General features: G+C 32.1%; 1 protein-coding gene across 27 annotated transcripts in view; it reads right to left on the reverse strand.

Annotated features, from left to right (window-relative positions):
* The window catches only part of Nuak (Nuak family kinase 1), a 66,517-nt gene extending 42,248 nt beyond the window's left edge, over positions 1–24,269 (reverse strand). For 25 of the 27 annotated variants that reach the window (XM_088241669.1, XM_088241668.1, XM_088241663.1 and 22 more), the window contains exon 1: positions 24,038–24,269. The gene's annotated coding sequence lies outside the window, so the exon portion shown is untranslated. Of the gene's footprint in view, positions 1–3,762; positions 4,064–24,037 lie in introns of those variants that run through there. The other 2 variants (XM_088241664.1, XM_088241659.1) reach the window with 2 other exon arrangements.
* Between the last annotated feature and the right edge of the window lie 1,039 nt (positions 24,270–25,308).

Below are 25,308 nucleotides of genomic sequence, written 5' to 3' on the forward strand. Positions count from 1 at the left end.
AAAAATAATTTTGCTACCAAACACAAAAACAAATTACGGAGAGACACTACAATTTTCTGGCATCTAAACTTTATAATTTATTATGTACGGATATGTCGATAAGCAAAATAAATAGCGATGCTTTCAAAATTACTATCCATAAATGGATGGCTAAAAGAACTAGAAAGGAAGCTGAGGAATATGGTTCATACGTCAGAGTACAATCGGGGGTGGCCGCAGTGGGCTCGGAGGGTCTCGCGCGAGCCCCTTGTTAAATTTGACTTGGGCCGGCGGGCCCCTTGTTAAATTAAGAGAAATCAATATTCTCAGATCAAATCAATACATAAATGCAATTTCAGTGGATGGTTTAAATGTATTATAAAACATATTAAGTATTTTATATTATTTTTCATTATTATGTAATAGTGTTTTGGATAGTTAGAACAAAATGATACACCTCCCCCTTCCCCCTTCTCTCTCCAACCCATCCAACGAACCTTCCTCTCAACCACCATCCCCCGCGATCCCCTTGTTAAAAAATTGGCAGCCCACCCCCGAGTATAATTATACGTATTGAAAGTCTACTATATTTTATAATTTACGAGCTGAACTCAGCAATGCTTTGCTATTGCTAGATTTGAGTATATCCTCGTATATTGATTAAATGAATAACTGAAAATTTATTGAATTAAGTTAAAGTTATTGTCAAACTTCACTTTTACTTAACTGTATTAACATGTTCGGTGTTCTTAAATAAAAACACGAACCCTGAGCACTCCAAATTTAGGACACTTAACTCATGCCCAACGCATATTCATTCATTCTTTAACCGCCAGCCGGGTATTGACATGAACTTTACATTTAATTCGAAACCAAAATACCTTATTGTGTCGTGAAAGCGTGTAAAAACCGTTCGGATAAACTTTAAAAAGTTGGTGTAACTTTTCATTAGTGCCTAAGTCTAAAACTTAAAATAATTCATTTTCAAATATATAGTTATTTTTGCAAATGTCAAACTCTGCTCTTCTTAATAACAGGGGTGTACTTTACGCAGGATTACAATTTTCACATATGTGTTATGTTGGTAATTTTTTTTAAGCATTACCAAAAATCCAGTAAAAATACTTAAATGGGTATAAATTATAAGGAATTTAAGGAAAGCAGCTGATATAAAAAAATAATATTGCTTGTAAACATTCAAATATGATATTAACTTTTTTATGCATAAAAAATAACATCATCCTAATGAGGAAGTTCAGCGGTTTTTAAAAAAAAAAATATTTGTTAATAGACTGTTAAACTAAGTCATTTTTTTTTTAAATTTTTATATATCGTATTATCGGCGCTATGATTTTTCAAAGTTTTGTATTTCTGAAATAACTCCGCGTGTAACGTCAGAGGTTCATTTCCGCTTATTCTCATTCAGTTCTTCCCATTGGTCCAGAAGTGACAAGCAGACCGGAAATCTTCCATAGCTCTCAGATCATAGGTTGATTCACATGAACCAGTGACGTCATTTAAAGTAGTGCGTTTTTATCAAAATATTTAAATTTTTTTCTGTACATTTTCAAGAAACTTTGGCGTACAATTGAATGCTCTAATTTTTACCCTGCGTAAGAAAACATTTTTTGTATCCAATTTCCCGTAGGGCTGAAGTTCCTCATTGTTTGGTACATGCATTCTCGTCGAATGATTAATTAGGTTGAAGATTTTCATCATCATTCCCTATCCGCACCTTATGGTGCATAGGGCACTGCATTGGTACACCAATCGTAGCGTATCTTGATCCTTTTTTTACATGAAGGTAAGTGATCAGTCTTACGCTTCAAATACCAGGGACTGTTAAGTAAATAACAGCATTTATCGATACTATTCCTGGCCGATTACCTTTCGTTCCCATCCTTCCTTTGACCCATCCTTATGGTACCTACCTAACATCAAGATAGAAGATATTCAAAATTAGAAGATTCGGATTTAGAACAAAAACAAAATAACATTTTTGACTTGACATAAAATCGGATAAAAAGAGCTTGGAATCGTCGCGCGTCGTGGAAAACATTGTCTCATTTTATACAAAAAATAAAATAAAATGAGACAATGACAAGAGACAAGACAATCATTTTGTAATCCAGTGCCAGAAATTGAAGAACATTCAGACCATATTAATGGTAGGTATTCATACCATGTTCCTATTCCTTTCTCAAATATTTCCCAATAACAAAATTGAATGAAATTCGATTTTCATTTACAGTCCGCCTTTTCGTTAACAGGGACTATGAAATATTTTAGTGTAAAAACACCCTATTGAATAAATATGTATTTCAAAGATTGAAGATTTTTTGATTGAAGAGTTTAAATCATAACAATTAAAGAAGTTTTTAAATTCTTTTTTTAAATGTTTTTTGTCTTTTTTCATTATAAAGCATTTCGAAAAACTAAAGGTAATTTATGCACGGTGTTTATTAACACATAATTTAATTTGACAGTGCCGCTGCTAAATGATATAAATGAATCTGCGTTAAGCGAAAAGTAAAAATGTAATGTTATTACATTCCTACTATACCAAGTAAAGAAATACACTAGAGCTGCTTCCTTACACAAATAATGCACACACATAAAGTTTATTTATTAGCGGTATTTCAAAATGATCGCGGAAGCGTAAAAACAAAATATTACCCCTAATAATAATATACCATAATAATATAATTCCTAATCGTACACATACGTACATTGTGATTGGCAATCGTGCGGTACTATAAATTTTAATTCATTAAATAAATTTATATATTGACACAATTTAAAATACAACGGTAGTTGGCCCAGTTCTGAAATTTAAAATCATGACCTATTTGCCAAAAAACAGAATATTTTCTGGTGAATTTACTGTTTCAAAAAACATTTAGATTACTTACAATCATGCTAATGAGTACATACATTATAAATTATCATCATCATCATCTTTCTATCCGCACCCAGTGGTGCATAGGGAACCACACTATCACTCCAACTGCAGCTTATCTAGATTGTTTTTACTTGGAACGAAAGGTGACCAGTCTTAAGATTCAGATGCCAGTCCAGGCACAATACAATATTGCAGAGGACGACCACCTTCTAAACCGATATTTCACGTCCACTCTTCTAGGAATCGAACCTAGGACATCAAACATGGTTGGCGAACGCACAAACCACTACACTACGAGTCACTTCCACATCTCCAAGATATACGTTCAATAATAAAATGAATATATGGTCAACAATCATACACATAAATATTATTTTGAATTTGAAATGACTATTTATTGGAAAATACCGTGCACACGTTCGTAAAGAAAGATATATCACAAAAACACGTACATAATTTATTACTACGATAAGATTTAAATTATCGCAGCATCGTATTTTTAAAATTTGACTGAATAAAAAATATTAAGAAAAGCAAAGAAATTATTAATTCCGATTTTGGACAAGCGAATAGGTACTCGTATATTGACTCATAACACAGTAAATATTTATTATACTAGAATAGATTTTATAATGTTATTTCCGTCTTTAAAATAAAATCAATAAACGTTTGGGGCAAGCAGTAGGAGCGCGGTCCCCAACAGCTGTTGGCTGTTGGACTAACAAAGCCAGGAAATAACATATTTTGTCAATGCATTCGGAAATTCAGAGGAAAACCGGAAGAGGTGCAGACCGTAAAGTTTTGGTTAGTGAAATCGTACAAATAAAGTCATATTAAATAAAGGGTTAAAAGTATTATTACAGGGAACTAAACGTACTTACAAGAAAAATCAGACGGTACTTTCAGCGTCGCCATCAATTAATGGTGTGAAGGTAACGTTTTACGGGAACGTGGAAAAAAAGATTCTGAGAGTGTTGTATTTTCCGGACCCGAGATCTGAGTTCGATTTTCTACTATCAAAACTTCGTTCTTATTTTTAAACACGACATTTTTACTTAAAACACAACAAACAAACATGTAAATTTCTCGCAACAGAGGGAAAACATTTTTGGGAAGGGAATATGGACGTCTATACACCGAGACTGGGCCGCTGTACACGTGCGAATCACGAGCTCACTGCGTGATAAAATGTCGGCCATTTTTGTTAAGCCTCCTCCACACCAACGAACAAAATATTTTACGTAAAAAATATTTCTTGTTAAAATCAAATAATGTTTTTAAGGATAACAATTAGAACTCCAGAAAATTAAGTTAAATGCGCTAACATGCTAGGATATGACAATACAATAAACAATAATAATGTCATGTCGTATTAGCAAATGTAATAATGAAATATAATATACAGGGTGTTCATTAAACCCTGTCAAATTCGAAACCACGATGATCAGCATGAGCAAGAAGACATATTGGCACATTTAAATAATTTATTTGAACTAATAAAATTTTAAAAAATAAAATATCAAAAAAAGTAAATGGTTGCTTACTTCTGCAGGGCAGAAACGAGGAGGGAGAGGGGGTAGTCTGATACTGCGCCGCGCTTCCCTCACTTCTCCCCTGCAGAAGTAAGCAACCATTTGTTTTTTTTTTAATGTTTTATTTTTTATAAATTTCTTGGTCCAAAATATTTTTTAAATATGCTAATATGTCTTCTTGCCCATACTGATAATTGCGGTTTCGGATGTGACAGGGTTTAAAGAACACCATGTATGTATCTAAAATATATATGTAATATGTACAGATTGTTTATATATTAGTTTATACAAAAAAGCCGCACAAGGCAAATAAATAATACCTACATTAAATTATTGAAGGTCCCGTGGTAGTGTTGTGGACTCACGAATCAAAGGTCCGAGGTTCAAATGCCACTCTACCACAACTCGATTCCAACTTTTTCAGCGCAAGTTATTTACAAATTTTGTGAAACGGTTTTAAAAAATTAAAGATTAAGGAATAGAATAAAAGCTCAACTTTATATTTTTATCTACTGTACATACTAACAAAATCAACAATGAATTTTATTTTATTTTATTTTACATTTGGTTTATTTAAAAACATTAAATGCAAATGTTTTTTTAAAAGGGGGTGCAAACATTTGGATGGAAAAGCTTGGCCCCATTCGATCACGTGATTGTCAGACATTTTGTTTGTTTACACGGAAGATCTTACAAAAAAGCTTGTGATGTGTCATTGGTTGGTTAAATTGGTCACTTTACACACGGTGTAACATTCACCATTCTGCATATATTTAAACGTCCATATTTCCTCAACTCTTCCATATGTTGACTTTGAATAATGGACGTTACACAACGTGGAAAGTGGCCACATAAACCAGCCAATGACAGGTCATAAGCCTTGTAGATGCCTAGAATTCCATATTCCTTTTTCAAAAATGATTTTTCTCTCTGTTGCAATAAATTTAGATCTAATATCCTTGTTAGGGATAGAATCCAGCCTGTCTACAAATTGGACATACTCAAAACATTGTTAAATAAACACATATTTTTAAAAATAAGTAAAACATTTTTCTGACGTAATATACTAATTAATATAAGGACCAACACAAGGCTAGTAGAGAGAACCGGTAAAACATAGGTCTAGGATTTAAAAAAACGTGTCATCAATCGGATTTAAAAATGTAAAGGTACCCTCCTCGCGGTATCTTTTCATGCAAACGATGTTTGTAGATTGTGAAGATGTGAAGCGATGCGCGGGGACATGGAGTCGTCGAAAATAGTCGCTTCCAGGCCGGGCGGATTCCGAGCGCCTGTTTATTTATATCGGTCGAGAGAAGAGCAGTTGGCATATTGCCCGCCCAGCCGCGCCGCCCTCCGCGCCGCCGCCGCCTTCCTTACCCGCCGCGCCACACTTGCTAGCAGCGTGTTGTTGTGATCGATCAAACAATCCATCCTTTCAAACGGACGTCGACAAATTATCGAAACTGTGTCTTCGGCACGAGGCGTCCCTTTATCGTTATAAATAAAGGATAATTGCCATTTCAATGGATATTTTGACAATCCATGTTAGTACAATTAAAATCATTAATTTTGACTACATTTCTAGGCGTTATTTGTCCGAACCGATTGTAATTATCCAGGAAAATGTTTTTCGTGTAGTCAGAAGTTAATGACTTCGACGAAAGCCTCATTCGGTTGATTTTAAGTAAAAATAAATAAAAAAATGTACGAAGCGACCGCGAGACCAAAATATCGCGACAAAATAATGAGTAGGTAAGTGAGTACAGAATACTCTCATTTAAATAACTCTTGGCCTTTACTATCAATTTGATCACATTCTCAGAATTCCGGCTGTGAATCAATGATCTCACCTGCTTCTAACTACTTTGTACCTAAACATGCAGTAATCTAAAATTACTATGCACGTCTACATAATATTGCGCAAGATACGTATCTAGTTAATACTATACTTGTACTTTTCGAAAAATAATTTAGAGGGAAAACATGGTATATAATACTACAATTTTAATTTTAAATAGAGCAGACCAGGACCCGTATTAACGATGGGAAGTTAACACTTCTTGTCTTCAATTTTATCTACAAAGTAAAATTAAGTTTTCGTTGCGAAATAAACAGGGTATTCTTTAAACCCTGTCACATCCGAAACCACGATGATCAGTATGAGCAAGAAGACATATTGGCACATAAAAATAAATTTTTAAAACGAATAAAATTTACGAAAATAAAATATTAAAAAAAAAACAAATGGTTGCTTACTTCTGCAAGGGTGAAGCGAGGAGAGGGGAGGGGGAGTCTGATACACCGTCAACTACATGGCCACGCCCCCCTCGCTTCTCCCCTGCAGAAGTAAGCAACCATTTGTTTTTTGACAGGGTTTAAAGAACAACCTGTAGAATACGTATACATTTTTTTTCTAATCATGTTTAATAACAGGTTACCAACGAAGATACTTCATACAAATATAAACATATTTGTAAATAAATAACGATTATATTTTATACCGTCTCGATATGTACCGATACGTTTGGAATCGCGGCCTAGTAAACGACAAGATGCTGAAGATAATGGTTTCTAGATTTTAAATGCTTATGTAAATATTTAGGTACCTAGTTAAAAAGCATAATATGGAACAAATTCGACGAAACATAGTCGAATGAATTAGGTGATTTCAATTGGATAGTTGTTAATATGAGGCAGGTTCTATAAGATAAAACAGTCCTTTGTTATTTAAAATAAAAGCCTGTTTAGGATATGGTAGTAATAATTTCACTAAAGGTATGCGAGTAAATACAGGCTTAAAACGACCAAACCTTTGACTGCCACTTAAGTAAGTAACTAGCAGACTGTCTAGCCATTAATTTATTTAAGAAGCGTCGCATCGTCTGAAAACATCTTCATAGGTTTGTTAGCATATCTATATCATATAAAAGGCAATGTTTGTATGTGTGTCCTCGATGGACTGAATAACTATAGCTACTGAAACGATTTACGTGCGGTTTTTATCAAACTGGTGGGCTTTTTTTATTTTTTTATTGTGCGTTTCTATGATTTACCCAAAACTTGTTAGAAAATGGGAAACAACTAATGCTAGAGCGGGATTCGATCTTCGACCTCCTGATTCGGAGTTCGCGATTGGCGATATTGTTTTTTTTTGCACCACAACAGGCCTCGGGGCCCAATTACAGTGGTGAATTACAGCCAGTACACCCAAGCTTTATCATATTATTTTTTTGTATTCTCACAGGAATCGAAACCAGAACCTTCGGGTCGGTCAGAGGCCGCCTCGTCAAATGTAAATAAATTAACAAACATAACATATTTTCGTTCATTTGGTTCTAAATAATTTTCTTCTATTGTAATTTATGGAGAAATCACATTTGTGAACGTCTGTTTTGTTCACACTTGTGAATTAAAATTAATGAGTACTTATAAAACATACTGATGCATTCAACCAATTAGCATGGGTATGCAATTTTAATATTAATTCAAAACATAATCATTTATACTGATTCAAATACAGTCAAAATGTTTGCTAACAAATTTAAGATAATAATAAATAAAATAAACGCATAACAATATTATAAGATGACGATTGGAATGTCGAAAGAAACAGAAAAAAACGCATAGACATAAATATTTCAAATTGTAATATTTATCATCTAAAAAGTAGTTAGAAAGGTTTTTAAAGTAGTAGCGAAAAAACACACACGTACGTATTAAAAAGTAGTGAATAAAATACAGAAGTCTCAAGATTCGGGAATTTACTAATTCAGGCAGAAATAATGTGATTCGAATAGGAAGGAATTTTCATATCTGACTGTACTGATCATATTATTTACTATATTGAGTTATTATATTGAGTTCATATTATTTACTATATTGAGTTGACCGAGTATTGATTCAAAGAGCTATGACAATAATATATTTATTTGACTTTATCATCAACAATATTACAAATTATACATGTTATCCATTCAATTAAAAATGTCATTATTAAGTGAGTTGCTTAATTTTAATCAATTCAACCTCAGTCATTTCCCTGTTACAATAATCCAATAAAGCCCACTTGTACTTAATTTCGGTTGAAAATTTATTTCAAGAATACGATATCTCCTGTTCATTGATATGATATAATACTGCAGGGGATTTTTTAACAATTAAAATGTAAATTATATCGCATTACGATTTTCTCGCAAACTTCTCGTGAATTGAAAATTCATATTGTTTCACGATGTTCTCGCACACATGCACACTCATCTAGAATTAGAAAACCATATGTTTGAGGTGTATTTTCTAAATGTCAAATCAATCGTTTCGTGCATTTCCTGCAAACTTTACATAAATCTGAAAATCATGTTGTTTCACACATTTCCTGAAAGTTTCACATGAAATGGAAAATGTTGTTTTATGTTTTTTTTTTTAACTTCTAACCATATTTTTCATGTATTTCTTGCAAACTGTATATGAACCGGAATATCTTTTTATTCCCGCTTTTCTTGCAAACTTCTTACGAAGCCTTTCTGGAAAACTTCTCACGAATCGACAAAAATGACTATAGCTATGACTATACATCCTAATAATACAGATAAGTAGAAGCAGTAACTCGGCTGATTGGTGACTTTCTGTTTTCACTGACCTTAAAAGAAGCATTGCATTTACCGCGGGCTGCATGCTAATTAGCGTCGCGGGGGACATTTTTTAGAGCGGTTACGCGAACGATTCGAGTTACGATCGACACGAGAAAACACTTTCTCCGGGTGATATTGGCCGGGATCAAGGCAGACGCGGTCCGCCGAGTGTAAATGCCACCTGTCTTCAGTCTAATGGCGGTGGAGCGGCGAGGGGGCGTGGGCGGGGGCGGGGGCGGCCCGTGGGACGCGAATGCCACACCACTAACTACTAGCTACACACACCGGTGTGGCATAAATAATAACAAACTAACATTAGCACGGTGAATTCATAATAGCACCTAATTGCTTAAAGTACTCGCTAATTGCAATGCAGATTTACTAACAAAATTTAGCATACAACACCCATGTTATGGCAATACGCTGTATCTTAAAAAAAGATAGTTTTGAGATAAATGATTTTAAAGATGTTTAGACATTTTGTTATGTTCCTCGCAAAGTAATAACAGGAATAATTTTGAATTTGGTGAGAAGTTGGATTAACCCTTCATTCAAAACATAAATAAAAAATGAAGAAATAAAAAAAATGTATTTTGTATTTTTAATAGAATTCACAAAAGCACGTTCTGCCGGAACATTGAAAAAGGAGCTTTTTGATTTATAAAGGTTTATACGCAGCAACTCTTTATATGCGCGCGCACTGTGCCACGTTCCGCACGGCGAAGGTTCTGTAATGGCAAAATAACGTATATATGGAGTTGTCCTGGCAGAATGCTGTATTTTAAGATGCAGTATTCTGTCTTGCACAGCATTGTATCATCGTCAATTCCTGAAGTAACAACAAAAATATATAAGTAAATCCATATAATATAACTCCATGAATGGAATTGATCGAGCGTTGTTAAGCCCGAGTGCTGTTATCTATAGATATAGCTTATTGTCATAATATGGGCGAGAAACACTTTTAATATGTATGTAGGTAGTAGGAGCACATAATAAAACACTCTAATGAAAATAATCGGCTAAAGTTAATATTTCTTTTCATCCTATTCCCTTTCCGCACCTAATGGTGCATAGGGCACTGTATTGCTACACCAATCTCAGCCTATCTTAATCATCTTTGTTACATGAAGGTAAGATGATCAGTCTTACACTTCAGGTACCAGTCCAGGGACTATGAAGTATTCTTATTTGAAAACACCCTTTTTATAAATATTTCATATCAACCATGCCGGGAATCGAACCTGAGACCTCTTGAATGGTAGGCAAACGCGCTGACACCACGAGGTCAACAAAATTTAATTGGTCGAAAAAAAAATATTGAAAAAAAAGTATTGCGTTTATGTATTTTTTTTGTAATTTAGGAGCACAAAGCGATGTATAATTAGCGTCTCATTATTTAATATAATTAATTATCTAAATAAAAAAGGATAGCTCACAACATAGAACTTATTAGTCCTAGTAAGATAGTTTTTGTATTTATTGTATTTTTGTATGAATATTAAAAATATTTTCAGGTATCCCATATTTTTAATACTATTTATATTTATCTAAATTTCCAACAATGTATTAACATAATTTATTTATACATCAACGGTTTAAAGAACCTTTTACAAAAAAATCTTTTGCAGAAATAATCACAGCAGTGAAAAATTCATTATCTAATACATAATATAAAATATAATAGAATAGTCAGCACTAAAAAAATCAGTGAACATAAAATATATTTAAAAAAAAACAATAATAAGTAAAAAGAAACATAACATCTCTAAACACAAAATATTATGTTTTTGATATAAATATTTATGTTCTTAAAATAAATATAACAAAGTGAAGTTAAGAATAATTTAACATAAAAATAAAGTGGTTAGTATTCCAGTAGGTAATAATAAAAAATAAAATTAAAGCAACGATAATACTTTTAAAAAATAACTTTTTTAGATCAACAAGAAAAATTATTGGATAACACCTTTATTTTATCAGTTGGTTGGAGGAAGATCAACAATGTTCGATTTATATTATGTACAATACGTTAAGATGAAGAAATGAACAAATACATATCCAATGAAACAAAGTTAAATTTAATTATACAATAAAAAATAAATCCATTTCTTTTCTAACAAATAACGAGAGAGACGACATTTTAATTCATTAACAGAATTTGTATAGAAAATATTGAATATTTATTTATTCAAACTGATTTCCATACCTATAAACTGGTGGTTTAACTTAAGCTGGCGCATTCACACTAACGCATTTAAAATCTACAGGATTTTGATTTATAAAAAAGTTGTATTAAATTTTAACCAAATGGGCTACCTTCTTTTAAATTCGATGTTGGATTAAAGGGTTGTGAATATAAAAAAAAATACAATGGGTTAAGAAAATGTAATGTTAATTTACTAAAAAACTTTGTTTCATTATTTTATATTTTTCAAATCATTTTTCAAAATGTTGCATTTTACTAATCATAGTCCTTACAAGAACAAGGGGCAATTTAAATTTGAAAAAATAAATAAATTGTAAGCAATTACTCTAGAACTAGAATGTGAAGTTGTGTAGATTGTTTTAAGTAGATACATAACAAGATTTATTGTTTATCAATAAGTGTGTATACATATTTTTTCCGGTATAATTTGTACTGTGCATTTTAATTACACTCTATTAATTATTACTAAGATGAACACAAAATATCAAATAAAAAACATGCTTGTTTAAAACTAAATACTCGTAAATATATGACATTTTCTTAAGTAATTGTTTTTTTTTCGCTCTAATCCAAAGGAGATTTATAAAAACATTTAATATAACAATATATAACATCAAGATTTTTAAAATCAGTATTCTGTTCATTAAAAATGTTTTTGTGTAAGTTTTGTGAAAGCGCCATCACTACATAATCGATCTATTTATAATTTGATTAAATGAAAATACCTGCATATTTATAAACCAGTGTTTTTATTCCATAACTTAATACTCGTACATATTATATTTTTACTATTAAGAATTGCAGCGAAATTCAGACGAACGCAGAAGCATCCTGTGTATATTGTATATCATTAGCATTAGCAACTAATAAAGCGATATTTGTATATGTCACGCTCATAAGCGCATCTGAGCGCGAGAGACAGATTATTTTCATAATGCGTATGCCGTGCGATGACATACCATGGGCTTATTCACGGATACTACACAATGCGTATGTGTAAGTATAGCGCACGCGCCAGCTTATAAAAATCCACCAGTATCCTGGGTCTGATGAGTGCATTTCGAAGTTGGTTCGTGAATTGTTACAAAAAATCATTCTTTACTTCTAGAGCGCCTACCAGGTATTCGAATTTGAATTAGTTCAAGCTGAGTAGGGCAGTCAATTATTGATTTCATTATTTTAAATAAGAATATCAAATCAGCTATAACTCCACGGTCAGACAATTCTTTCAATTCTGAGGAAATCATAATTGAAGGATTGTATAGGTATTTTTAATTAATCTATCTTCTATGGCAATGTTTGTATGTGTGTCCTTGATGGACTGAATAACTACGGGACAAAACTAAATAGCTGCGGTTTTCAGCGAAATGTAGATCTTTGCCGTGAGCATATTTATAGCTCTTAAAATATTATATTTATTACGTAGAAAAAAAGTTAGGAGCGTAATTTTTTCTCATCGTTCGCCAGGGCTGCTTTTACCGATAATGCATATACAAAAAATGGGAAAGATGTTTTCTTTGTGTATAAAAAAAATGTTTTTGAATGTTTACAAACAACATTCGTTTTTTATGGATCCCAATCAGATTATTTCCTTAAACTCTTTATAATTTTTACCCATTTATTTATTTTTACTAGATTTTTAGCTATACTAAAATAATATTAACTGACATTCAATACTTTCCTAAATAAAGTAAACCCATATTGATCAAAAGAGCAGAGTTTGACATTTGCAAAAATAATTCTGTATTTGAAAATTAATTATTTAAAGTTTTGGAATTCAACTATAAACAAGTACTTAAGTACCTAATTCAAGCATAAACAAGAACCTAGGTACCTACCTAAATTCAATATTTGAAAATGAATCATTTAAAGTTCTGGAATTCAACCATAAACAAGTACTTAGGTACCTACTTACCAATGAAAAGTTACATTCAAAAACCTGTAAAAAGCACAGTTTTATCTGCTGTCTTCGGGAGCACTGTAGATTTGAAATGCGTTTGTGTGAGTTTTGTGAACGCGCCAGCACTCTACCTGTACGCGGATGAGTAGGTAGTAGGTAGGTAGGTACTGGAAATAAAAATCGATTTTGGCAACGCATCGTTCATTGTGACGAAATATCGATCCGTATTTCGTCCGAAATGCGAAGTTGTCAATAACGTAGATTAAGGACACTCGGACACTTAATTATGTTCTAATGACGATGAAGCCTAAAATGTTGGCAATTCTGAAAGTCTTTATTATTTGTACCAAGAAAAGATGAAGAATATATTTATTAGAAAAAAATAATAACGTACAGCTAATTAGTACAGTCATCGTAGTTGCGCCGTTAATATCTATTAAGTGGCACTATAAAATTTGTTAAATAAATAAAACAATTAAGATTTTTATGGTAATTTTTTTTTTACATAATTTTTTATTTAGAATAAAAAGGAAAATGACGTTATTTTATTTTGAAACAATATTTAAGTAGATTTTGTTAAAAACAAACTAGGTAAACTAAATGAGAAATTAAAAATACTTTTAAAAAATAAAAATCACTGAACAGATATTGCCGGCGCAACGACGAGTTTAACGGCATACCGAGACGGTATACTTAACTTTCCTACTATCTCTATATATCTCGGTATGCTCTACCGACCTGTCGATAGGTGTTTTCATACGATAAAATGCAATCAATTAGCGTTTCAGAAACTTTACTCCGCGTTCAATGCTAAAGTATTTCTTTTTCGTATTTTAAATAGACTTCTGTGATAAAAAGTACCCACTTCAAAACGATTAAAAACTGAAATAAATCGCAATCAAAGCAAAAAGTGTTGGCTTGAACATGTTTTTTTTAATGACATTTGACATTTCTTAAGACGGAATGGTAAACTTTTTGTCCATTTCTATCTACTTCCGTAATACAAAGCCGTCTTTACCGCCATGTGCTCTCAGAAAGATAGGAAAAAAGATTATAATGATTAAATTTTTTCATACTGGCAATATTTTTACCAAATCTAAAAGGTCACGTGGTCTAACGCACGCGCAATAATTACATGAAAGTTTTCAAACCAAACGGCTAGCAGCTATAGCCGAATTCCCTAGCATGCAACAGTCAGTTGACAGTTGCCTACTCCTGTCAACGCCCATAGGGTTTTTCTGAACGATCAGCTCTTGAATAATGTTACATTATAATTTATTATTTAAAATGTTATCAGCACTTTCCGCCCACATCAACTGTATAATTTAAGGAAGCACATAATATATTAAAAACTGGTATACCTGATTGAATATTATCGTAAATTTGAGGGGGAGAAAATGATAAAAATGTTTATTTAGATTTATCAAACGCGATAATATTTTATACATATTTCATTATAAATAAGAAAAAAATATTCTGTCTTATTGTACTTGTATATTTTTTATTTGTACAACAACAGCCTAATAATATGAAGATTATCGTTAGATACTATACTACTTTTAGATTACAAATTTTACCCTAGAGGTTTATCTTGATCCATTTTTTGCAATGTCAACTACTGGTACTTTGGTTTTTTGTTTTTACTAGTAGTTGACATGAATAGTCGGCCTCGTTGTGTAATGGTCAGCGCGTTTGCCTGCCATGCGAGAGGTCTCGGGTTCGTTTCCCGATATGGTTGATATGAAATATTTTTTTGAAAGGGTGTTTTCACACCATAATATTTCATAGTCCCTGGACTGGTACCTAAGAGTAAGACTGATCATCTTACCTTCATGTAATAAAAAAATAATCAAGATACGATCCGATTGGTGTACCAATGCAGTGTATTATGAATGAGTAGTTGACATGTATGTCAATATTTATTTGGTTTTTTGCTTGAGACTACTCGATTCTATATATATTTAATTATATACAGTAAGTTGTTTTCCCATGATTGGTTGTTTTACTATGGTTTCACTACAATATATTTAAAAAAATACAACTTTCTTACTATACGTGTGTTTAGCATAATGTGCCAAATGCTATTTTTTATTCCTTTACTCTGTATCTTTTTCTCTAACCCTACTTGTAAACACCCTCCGCGCGTTTCTTCATCTTCTTGCGGTGCCTTGTCAGGTCTCTCCGACTTTGGCGATCACTACAGCGAATGAATCTCGGTCCTGCGATACTCTTGTATTCCGCAGCCAGCACAACCGCTTATTGGATGTACTCGCCATAGTAATTTCTGGAAAAAAGATGACCAGAGTGGTTTCCCGTTGCCTTCTCTGGTGGATTCTTCGGGCGTTTATACGAATTAAATAGGAAATAAACATTTGTGATTCTTCTTCTACAACCGGGAGCAGTAGTCGACAAGTGGGTGTAAATTATTACCTGCGGTTTATATCAATGTATTGCAAAAGAGTAAAAGAACGAAGATCAACAGGCGCAAAAATTAAACGAATATAGATGTTGAAACATAGGCAGAACGGTGAATATTACACAGTGCTTAAAGTGGCCACTTTAAGCAGCCGATGACAGGACATAAGCTCTGTAAATGCCTAGACGTCTACATTCCCTTCTCTAAAATGTTTTTTTTATATTTGTTGTTATTAATCTTAATAACTCCGTAGTGGATTGAATCCAATCCTTCTCTATAAAAAATTTGAACGAACTCAAACTATCGTTGACAGTTTATATTAGTTTATTATTCCTGAAAAGTAATGTTAATTTATTAACGAATGTTTGAATATTTTAAAGATGTGAAAATTTTTTTTAAACAAAATTATCTACCATGTCAACTACTACCACAAAGAGTGTCAATCACTGGAACATACACATTTTCGAGTGTTAACTACTGGTTTAACAGCAACCTTTTTAAAAAAATGTATTCATATTTAAAAAAAATTAACAATACTATGAGTTCATATTAAATGAGGAAAAAATATAGTTTAATTTAATATTAATATTGAGTGATAACTATACTTACACTTAAAATCATAAGTTGTTAAGTTCTTTGATTTGTAAAACTGGCGACTACTCCCACAGTTACCTTAAATTGAGTTAATTTCAATAACATCAGTTTCTATAGCCTTTAGCATGAAATATCACGATAAAAAGATCAGGATAGGTCTTTCACCATCTTATAAATATCAAGATAACTGCTGCTTGAAATGTACCTACCTACCTAATGTATGTAATGCGAATAAAAAAAACATAAATAGGAACTGAAGAATTTGTTCTTTGTTCCGTTGGTTATACTACCATGTGTTACTTCTTAATGAGACAACAGCATTTATTTGGCAGGAACAGAGCATACACAGTTTGGGAAATATAATAGGTAGGTACAGTACATTCGAATGTTTAATAAGTCAATATAAAACTGTTAGTGCCTACCGGTAAAGCAAGTAAATTTTTATACATACAATTTATGCTCATGAAAGCATGCGCATTTGAACGATTTATATGAAAACTTTCTGTCACACCACAAATTAACATAAGCTCATTAAACTTTTTTTAAAACTTAGTACATGTAAAAACTAGCACTTTATTACTTGCGCAGATAAAGCACTTATTTTGTTGGAATAAAAAAATAGTCATTTTATTAGAATATACTTTTATGGCAAAACAAAATGTTATTATGGTTGTATTCCGTAAAATACGGGTATGCGTATTCTAACGAAAGCGAATCACAAGAAGAGGATGAATTGAAAAAGAGTGGTTTTATCTCAAAGAGGAAAAAAATTGCGTACAACTTTTAAAGACTTTGCATAACAAAAAAAAAAATTGTTCATGACTTCATTGTTACATATTGTTCTCATGAGACTTTAAGTTTCTCAACAAAAACCTACACGTGATGTGAGGTCGTTTGGGTTTAAGACAGCTACGGCATTATATGAAAAATCTTTTTAAATTGGTCGTCATGGACAGTCGTATTTCTATGGAAACATTTCCATTAAGTATTCGGAAGTACCTACATTATGATGAATGTAGGCATGGGTAACGATTACCTTCGCGAATTATGAACAACGTAGGATATTGTGCCTAATATTGCCTAAGGGGGAATGTAGGGCAGAATAGAGTACGTTTAGTTGTGTAGGTATCGTTAGTAGTCCAAGGTGCGTCCCACGTCCCGTCCTGGCGCAAGCGTTCAGTCTCGCGCGCCTACGAGGACATTGTGCTAACATGAGTACCTAGTACCTACACTACAATATGGGTAGATGAAGGTACTTGATAAATGTTTACTTGAACAATATTCACATTTTAGGATCTTCTAGAAAGAAAATTCCTCTCATTAAGTCTCGTTATTAAAGTTTGTTTTTTTAGTACTTATATATATATATATATATATTAGACAAAAGAAAAGTAGCCAAAATTTTCAGTCTAACGCTTCTAATTCGACACGTGAATTTTTAATTAGTTTTCCAGTTCGAAAAGGGCCAGCTTAGATTTATATTAAGAAAGGCCATTTAATACAAAAAAATTGGTGCAGATTGCGGAAAATAAAAATATGGATTTAACATAAGTAGGTACATGACTCGCCAGACGAATTCGTAAGGAATTGGACGATGTGTTATGTATAGGTACATATTAAAACTTTTTAGTACCATATTATATTAACTTTTCTTTTATGGAGTAAAATGTTTAAAATGCATTTTTTAAACATCATTTCAGAAATCTTAAAAGATAAATAATATTGAACTTATTTTCCACTTTTGTGGTCGAATTAATTTCTTTTAAATTCTGCCAAACAGATTAAGAGGCGAAAGCGAAGAAACAGTAGTGATCGACCAAACCATTGTTATTTCTTTAATTTAAAAAAATACACTATGTTTCAGGGCCAGACCGCGAAAGTTCAGCGAACATTATTCCTCATGCGCAAATCTTTAATTTCTCGGACTAGCATCGCTTCCACAAACCCATACCCCTTTCCTACGAAGCCGCTTCCCTTGTCCGCATCCGGTGCGTATCGCTTCGTTGGTCAAATACGTTTTTTGTCTATTTTTTTTGTAGGGGAGGGGTAGAGGTTTGTGGAAGGGATGCTAGTAAGAGAAATTAAAGATTTGCCCATGAGGAATGTTCCGCTGACGTTTCGCGGTCTGGCCCTGAAACACCGTGTATAAGTAAGTACTTTCACGAAGTAATTTCACCAATAATTCATTTGAATATTTTACTTTACTTATTAACATTTTAGTTAATAACTATTTACTAACTAAATACTACGCTTCAATGCTCACCTATATCTTAAATCAGAAGCGCTTGATATTTGTTATATTATTTAATGTATTTATTCCAATACGCATTTGTATTATTTATTGCATAACAGACTATGAAAGCCAATTACTACTCAGAATACTTGGGCTTTACACAGCAAGGCAAGCGTTTTATCCATTACACCATAGTGACCATAGATAAGGGTCGTGTTTAGTTAGCAACTAAACGAATATTTTGGTGAATAGCAAATAGAATCTTCTTAATTCTATATTAAGTCATTCCACTATTGAGTTATATGCCAAGTCATTAAGCATTTCTGGCAAAGGCGGGTATTTAAGCATATTATTGCTTGTTACTTTATTATTATTGCTATCATACCTTTATGTAAATATTATTCTGTCCCAAAATGAGTTTGTTGTAACTCCTGGGAGTACAAAAAAAAAAGCACCCAAAACGATCAAGAATACAGTTTGCAAGTTGGGTACTAGATCATAGAACACCGCACGCTCATATAGCTTGATATTTATTAAAATTTTAATAAATCAGTGATTTCATATTTCTAAACATTAAAAATATAAAGTAGACACGTCAACGCGCACGTTCTTGTACTGTTGGTATACGGAATACGGACGTTATTCACTGACTCCCTGCACGGTAAAACTTTAATCATGTTCATAAAAATCATTAATATTCGAAATCATCCAACTTATATTTTAGAGGTTAAATTAAAAAATGTATTTATACAAGCAAAAGAGTTCTTTCTCGGTTTAAAAACGTGGGTGGTATTTTGTTAATTGTCCTAAATATATCTGAAACCCCGAAAGTCGGAAAATTGGGGCTTCGATGGGGTCACATTTGGGTGAAGTTGCCCAAATCAAATCGTGCGAAAATAAAAAATAATACCACATATTCACATAATTACATACTATATATCGAGGTTTTACTGACAGAATGCATTAAGTCGTTAAAACAATTTACGGGACAATCGCATTTAAAGCTATTTCATTCTTTCAACGCATTATTTCTCCCACAATTTCCAAGAGTAATCTTTATTCTAGGCATAGCATAAAATTTGAAATCAACTTCTTGCACCTAAATCAAAAAATATTTGAAATATATAAAGACTGTTAACTTAATGCATTCTGTCAGTATAGCCTCGATATATTTAAAATGTTTTGAAATATAGGTGCAAGATATTGATTTCAAATTTGATGCTATGTCTAGAATAAAGATTACTCTTTTGAAGCTTTCAATGAAAGAAAATTGTGGGAGAAATAATGCGTTGAAAGAATAAAAATCTTTAAATGCGATTATCCCGTAACTTGTTATACTGACTTAACGCATTCTGTCAGTAAAGCCTCGATATTATGTATTGTATAGTCCGGTTTTATATAACGATAGTTACCATCCGCATTATGAACTAGCATGAGAATTTCAACGAATGTTCCGTTTCCCCAATAAATGCGAAACAATGCAGCCTTAATGTCAAGTTTATTTTATTGGGAGATAACAATCACTGTGGGATTTTATAATAGGATGTTGTAGGATGGAGTCAGCGATAAACGCAATAATGTGTCTATTGTGATAGTTTTATGCGATAAAATAAATCCTAAAAAACAAAACGTTTAAGCCATCAATTATCTTCCTTGGAAGTCACTATGCTACACATTTATACGGAGAAAACGTCGCGGCATGTAGCGACGGAAGGCAAAATTATCAATAAAAATATATAAATCGATTGTTCACTATTACAATCTGACTTATTGTCTTTTAGCACCTAGTGCTCATCCAATAATCAACATCTCAACTTAAGTAAGTGCTAGGTTATGAGATTTTTTCGTCTGGAAAATCCAATCATATACGACTACTCACTAAACGATGAACTATTGTCATCTGTGTCTAGTATACGAGATTCAGGTATTATGCTTGACACTAAACATTATTTTACAATTCATATTGAAACTTCTTGGATTTATTAACAGAAGCACAGCTGACTTAAAAAATATCAATACCCTTAAAACTCTCTTCTGTTCCCTAGTTTTCCCGCACCTAGAGTATTCCTCTGTTATCTGGTCTCCATATTATGATGTTCACATCAAGAATATTGAATCAGTTCAACATTGATTTTTGAGAAAGATAGGCTGGAGGTTGGGCTTATACAGAGACCTATGTACGTATAATGAGTTAGAAACTACCTCAAATATATCTTCTCTTCAAGACCGTCAAAAAAAATCCGACCTTATAGTCCTATTTAAAATTTTCAACTTACTCTTTGAAGTGCCTGAACTACTGAGCTCAATAAATTAAATATCCCAACTAGAAACCTCAGACAAAACTTACTCTTTCATACCGATAACCATAGAACTAACTATGGTTTTCATTCCCCTACGCCCAAAATTCTTAAGTCTGCCAACAAACATACCAGTTTCGATTTCTTCAATAACAAATTGTCTTCTTTCAAACGATCACTGAATCAAATCAAATTATAAACTCCTCTCTCCCGCTTCCACTCCCACAAAGTCTACTATCTACCATTGAGTATTTCTACTTTTTTATAATAATTTTCTATGCATAAATGTGTCCTTAAAAATGCATATTGGGCGTATATATAAATAAAATATAAATTTTTTTTTTTTAAATAAAAAAACATTGCTTTTATGACATCCAAATGAGCATTTTAAAGGAAAAGAAAGTTAATGAAAAGTCAGTTTATACGAGTAGGTATAGGGTAGGTACTGGATATGTACTGAGATACAGTCAAACGAATCGAATACGGTGATACGTACAACATATGCGGCACAAACCTTCGAAAAATTGACTATATAATTTAGTGTATGCATATTATTACTTCTTCAAATCTCTTATACTTCGTTATTCGCCAGTCGTTTAGTACCATTTAGTTAAACAAGCCAATATTTATCGTATGTTTGCAGTTTTTGGCGATTTTTTAGGTTCACTACCGAATATGAACGAACACATAGAGAGCTATTGAAAGGAAAAAATATGACATTGTGGTATCTCAGTTTATTAATTTCTAAAAAACTATAAAAATTTACTAACAAATCAAGTTGAAATTTAAATAATTTTATTGCGACACGAACCTGTAGGTACAATTGAAACAAACAAAAAACGTTGAAAGATTTGAAATAGATTGAGTTTTTCTACGGACATTTCTTGGTGGAACTGCATTTTAATTATTATAATTGAAATATTTTATAATAATAATAATAAATCTTTACTAACCATAATACACAATGAAATAAATACAAAAATAGAACAAAGGTATACATGGTTAAATGGCGGTCTTATTGCCAAGAGCAACTTCTTACAGGCCTGACCAAAAACAAATAAAAACTACAATAATGTTAAAAAGTAATTAAAACAAATAATTTAAATCGTGTACCCTTATTTAAAAAAACATTTTTTTCATGAACCGCGATTTTCATTGAATTTAACTCTACCGCTTTCATTGCCCCTTTCACTGAGAGTTTGGCAGATTATATAGAGAGATAAAAAAAAAACAATTTAATTGGATCAAAGAAGTACCTGTGCCACATTATAGAGCGGAAAAAATAAGCACGTCGATTATTTTTTTCGACACGATCGTGTACATTTTTTTTTTTTTTTAATATGCTCAGTTAGTATATGTTTGTAAATATTTCAATGTACTTATTACATAAATAAATATATTTAGAACATATTTTCAGGGGAAAGTATTTTTGCAACGCATCTATTATATGTACATTATAGACTACGGACGAGCGTTATAATTAAATAAAATTATAGAATAAGTGTAAAATATATATGTGTGTAAACTCGTTGCAAATGAAAAAATTGTATAGACGAAGATTAAAAAATAAATACCTTACTACTATTAGGTTCTGTTAATACAAGCCATACATATCGTGCTTAGCGGATAAAAAATGAATGGCCTGCATTTTTTAATACCACGCACGCCATTTCGTGCGTACAAAAATAAAAATACCCGCGTTCATCGTACTCGAAGCTTCCGGTGGCGGTGGAATAATGCAAGTATTAGTTCCACTTTCGATAAAGTATCACTCTCACTGATCGGTTTGATTCAATACTCAGTACATCATCGATCATTAATAACTCTGGCCGAGCGCGCACAAGGCGTCGTCAGCGTCAGTGGATATGAATGATTTTATTTTATGTTCCTTTTACGTGAAGGCACTAAATGGTGTAGATGCTCGTAGGCGGCAGTACCGAATTGGAAACTAATAAATTAAACAAACGGCATAGGTATATTCAACAAATACTATATGAATCAGCAGAAAAAATAAGACGAAGATTTTAATAAACATGCCTTCATTTAATTTGCTCCATGAATTAATTTTTTGGTGAATTTAATTTTAAAGTAGAACATGTGATTTTTTAAACTATTTTATTACATTTGTTTTTTTTTTTTATTGGAATGGAAATACTGGGAAATTAATAAACAATACACAATAATTTCTTTTCTGGGATATTTAAAGGTATGTTTTTACTTTCTTATCCGCATCAAATGGTGTACTGGGTATTATACTGTTATAGGAATATGAAGATAAGACGATCAGTTGTTTTATGGTTTAGATAGGGATAGTAAATGAATGTTGCAATATTGCGTTAAAAAGTAATCCAAACTTTTAAAAATCCAAAAAAAAAAAACAATATTGTTTTCAGTAAGAAAGCAGCGTAAATTGGACAGTTAGAATGTTATCGGTTTCCAGACAGAATACAGTTAGAACGCAACATTTCCTTGCTAGGTTGTGTGCTGTGTCCTTTAATAAATTGTTTTTTATACTTACAGCATAGTTGACATAAATGCTTTTTTTAAACATTTAAACTTATAGGTATATAAGTTGATCATGTTATTTCACCGCCGGATTTCAGTGGCTTTAACATTCAGATCGAGATGAATCATCACTATACCAGCGCTGATGTCATAAATGATTTGACATACAAATAATTCCGATACTCGGTGAACCCTTTATTATTATCATCAAGGCTCTTTTCAAAATAATTACTACAGCCTACTGCCCGACCTATCTACTCACCTTCTGCCTTTTACGTTGTATTGGTATCCGGTAGTCTCAATACCTGACTTTGCCTACGAACTACTTGAGAATGACGTCAAATTATCGTAATGTACGGTTTGCAAAACAGTTGACACAATTCGTGCATAGTAATGGTATAAAACATTGCTAAATAAATCGTTTTTCTCCAAGTAAACATTATGAAATACATACTAGGGAATAACATTGAAATCTCATTCGAAAAAAATAAGTCGCTTCTGATGCCGTCGTAAAGAAATTGAGCCAAATAGATGTTTAAAAAAAAACATTCAAAGATGCCAAAAACTGTTTAAGTAACTGAAGGATAATACGCTTTGAGTTCTTGATAAATATGCAACATATTTACACTTAAACATTGTAACAAGGAATATTAAGAATTTTTCAGTTATGTAAGGTGTTTTCTTTCTTGCTGGATACTAAACCAACTGCTTAAATATACAGGATTTAGTCGAACACACATTCAAATTATCGGAAATAAAAACTGAATTGATAAATGAGACAGTAGAAACGTTATAAATAAACATCGCTATACATGAAAAGTGTTCGGAGAATATCTTACCTCAGTTTTCTTTTTTCTCTGGATGAAATGGGGTAAAACTTCAGAAACTCACACTTTTAACATGAAAAGTATAAACAATTACACTGATTTAAAAAGTAACGAAAACAGTTCACTTATACTTATTTTGTTGTATTGCTTAGATTTCCGTTTTAGATAGAACATACTGCAGAAGTTCTACTTTTTCCGAAGGAAATTTATCACCAGCGACGGCCACCGCCGCCATCTTTCATTTGGCTTAATTTGTTCTATTTATGTCAGAACTCTAGCGTCAAAATTTATAACCATTTTTTAAAAACATATGACGTGCAGTGGGTATAAGAGAAAACTGTGTGTGTCGAGTTTTGCACAATATATTTTTTTATTCATACAAGAGATGTCGCTATCAAAGATATTTTATTTTTCTTTATTGAGGCCGTTTACCGAAACATCATGTGAAATCAATACAATTATAACCTTTGCCTATGGTAAAATCCAGAGACAATGTAGAACTATGTAAAATCTATGTATAAAATAAATTATACACGTGAGAATCCAGAAATTAGAATTTTTCCAATATATAATCTCATATACATAATATCTGTATAATAATAAATAATCTCTGATTTTTTTCTATTAATTTTATTCGTAGGCTTACCGTACGTCCTGGTTTGACCGGATTGTCCTGGTTTTACGGAAATTGGTTCTGGTTTATTTTGTCCCGGCCACACAAAAAAAAAATATATATTTATATATTTTTTTTAATAAGTTTATTCCAGCGAGTAGTACGATTGGTACAATAAAATACAATAAGTTAATAAAATAATATAGTTCATATAAGTTTATTCCAGCGAGTAGTACGATTGGTACAATAAAATACAATAAGTTAATAAAACAATATAGTTCATTTGCATCAAATTTAGGGTTAAGAATAAATGACATATCTTCATATTTTTTTACGTGTCGTTATCGTTTTAACTAGAATTATATGGATGCTATTTGTTTATCTAGTAAATCTGAACAGATTGAATAAATTTATTTTTATAACAAAGCAACTTTTGGCGCTCAAATTTATTTATTTCTTTGACATCTCCCCTCCACCCCTTCCGACGGCGAGTAGGAATGTAACGGATTGACTTTTTGACATCCATGGCTGCGGATTTTAGGTATTGACATTAGTGAAATAGACATTAAAGCACAAATGATTTGCGAAGAAAATAATATATTTAAAAAAAAATATATTGTAATAAAAAAAGTGTTGATCATTTTCGCTACGTTTTAATTTTTGATAAAAG

This window comes from Micrasema longulum, unplaced genomic scaffold (genome assembly GCF_059751315.1).
Source record: "Micrasema longulum isolate JH-2025_06_02 unplaced genomic scaffold, ASM5975131v1 h1tg003014l, whole genome shotgun sequence".
NCBI lineage: Eukaryota > Metazoa > Arthropoda > Insecta > Trichoptera > Brachycentridae > Micrasema > Micrasema longulum.